At 36.7% G+C, this 2785-nt stretch overlaps 1 pseudogene; it reads right to left on the minus strand.

Annotated features, from left to right (window-relative positions):
- Positions 1–449: 449 nt before the first annotated feature.
- On the minus strand, positions 450–2004 carry LOC136410543 (histone-lysine N-methyltransferase SETMAR-like; annotated as a pseudogene).
- Positions 2005–2785: the final 781 nt, after the last annotated feature.

The raw sequence follows: 2785 nt of genomic DNA on the forward strand, positions 1-2785 counted from the left end.
GAATACCAGAACGTCGTAATTATTACGAGGAAGCCAGCGATTTGTTCTATTATCGCATTCCCAATTTAAGGAGGACATGTCCCCGTTCAGTACCTTCTTGATTTCAAATAGTGTAGGTGCAACACTGTTGAAATTTATTTTTATATTTACGAATTTCGTGTTATGCAGATTGACTCGTAAAAATGATGACGATTTGGTTATTAAGACATTTTATTTTCGGATTTGGTTTTGGCCTTAACGTAAGTTTTTTCATGATTTGGCTGATTATCTGTTGCATACACTAGAACACCTCATTTTAAGTGCATTCAGAAGCAATGGCTAGCTACAAAAATAATCGTTTCCGCACTGATGTGGAAACTGCCAAAGAAATTAAGAAAATAATGCAAGGAGATAATCATGTTAAACCACTCTACAATTCCAAGGAAAGCTGTAGTGATTTTGAAGATGATTTAGAAGTTGAACAGATGGAAGTGGATAGTTCTTTTGAAAGCACAGACGTAGACGAAAATAATGTTGTAGTAGGTACTGGACGTGAACGGAGCAGTTGCTACTGGAGACGAATCCGATGATAACATTCCCCTGGCAAGATTTGTAGACAAAGATATTATACAGATTAAACAAAAAAAACCAAGCTCATAGATAAAAATAGACATTTGTGGTCCACGAAAATACCATCCCACTCCACAAGAATATCTAAAAGAAATATTAGGTCGTGTAGTATGAAATGAGTAGAATTGAATTGAAACTTTAGTCGTTTTTTTTTCATATGAAATGTTTTTATTGTCAATCGAAATATGCACCACCATTATCAATACACTTCTGCCATTTAACGGGAAGTTCATTGATTCCCTTGCTGTAAAAGCCGGCAGGCCGGGAGTCGATAAACTCTTGGAAGGCAGCTTTGACAACCTTGTCGGAATTGAATGTTTTCCCTACCAAGAAGTTATCCAAATTTTGAAAGAAGTGGTAATCAGTGGGTGCTAAGTCGGGTGAATACAGTGGATGACGAAGAGTTTCCAATTCTAACTCCTGTAGCTTGGCCAAGGTGACTTGTGCGGTGTGTGGCCGAGCGTTGTCGTGCAACAATTGCGGTGCGCTTCGATTGACTAATCTTGGCTGCTAACCGTCAGTTGCCTCATCACTTCGGTCAGTTGTCGGCAGTAGACATCAGCCGTAATCGATTCACCAGGTTTCATGAAGCTGTGATGGATGACACCTGCGTTGGACTACCAAACGGACACCATAAGCTTCTTTTGATGAATATTTTTTTTCGCACAATGTTTTGGTGGTTCATCTTGATCCAACCACTGCGATGAACGTCTGGTATTGTCATATAGGATCCATTTCTCATCACAAGTAACAATCCGATTCAAAAATGGATCGTTATTATACCGGCACAACAAAGAAACACAAGCTTCGAGACGTCGTTCTTTCTGTATGTCGCTCAACTCATGCGGTACCCACTTGTCCAGCTTTTTCACCTTACCAATTTCAGCCAAATGAGTCAATATTGTTTTTTTGGTTACACTGAATATTAACGATAATTCGCTTGCACTTTGACGTGGATTCGCTTCCACCACGGCTTTCAGATAATCGTTATCCACTTGAGTTTCAGGTCATCCACGTGGTTCATTTGTTAGGTCAAAATTGCCAGAACGAAATTTCATGAACCAACGAGATACTGTTTGCTGTGAAGTGACTTCAGTACCAAACACATCATTAATATTGCGAGCCGTCTGAGCTGTTGTGGTTCCACGGTGGAACTCATATTTCATTAACACACGAATTTCACTATTTTGCATGGCTGCACAAAAATTTTTATAAAAATAAAAGTTTTCAATAATTTTTAACACTTTAAACTCTGATCGAAAGAGGAAGAATGTGCCTTTTCCACATAAAAAAGTCAAGTCCAAATATAGATTTAGAGTGAAGTTATTCGCAGTTGAATTTGGCATTTCGAGAATCTACTCATTTCATACTACACGACCTAATATAATCCATTTTTTCCAAGGAACTAAAAATGAAGGAAGAGAAATTTTTGATGTCAAAAATTATTTCCTCCATTTTTTCAATAATAGGATTACGAACAAAATCGTTGAATGTGCTAATCAAGAAATTATCCGTAAATCAGCTAAATGTAAAACAAAGGATTTAACTGTTTCGGTAACTTGCAAAAAAGAACTCTTAGCTCTTATTGGATTATTGATACTTGCTGCTGCTATGAAAAATAATGATATAAATACTAAGCAGTTATTCCATAGGGCTCTTTCAGGATGTATGAATATAGCTACAATGAGTTCCAATCGTTTCCGTTTTCTTTTGGACTGTCTACGGTTTGACAAGCTTACACGCAAAGAACGTATACAAACAGATCCCTTTGCGCCAATAAGGGAAATCTAGGATATTTTGGTAAATACCTGCAAAAGCTCTTTATACCAACTCCCTACATCATCATTGATGAGCAGTTATTAGAATTCAAAGGGCGATGCAGATTTCGCATGTAGTATATACCTAATAAGCTCTCAACATACGGAATCAAAATTGTCATGACTTGTGATTCAATCTACCTCTATTTCAAATTAAATGAGCCATTTGAGTTTTTGTGTTAAAATAAGAACATTCTTAAGTTTTTTTCAACTTAACTATAAATCGCATATTTTTTGGCTAATAACTAATCAACCTATCTCTGAACACACTTGTTATAACCTATAATCCTAAAAAAATTGTGGGTAATGTTAAACGTCATTAGTTGCCAAAATTGAAAAGTGCACCCGCTGCACTTACA

The sequence above is a fragment of the Euwallacea similis genome, chromosome 8 (genome assembly GCF_039881205.1).
Source record: "Euwallacea similis isolate ESF13 chromosome 8, ESF131.1, whole genome shotgun sequence".
NCBI classification, from domain to species: Eukaryota; Metazoa; Arthropoda; class Insecta; order Coleoptera; family Curculionidae; genus Euwallacea; species Euwallacea similis.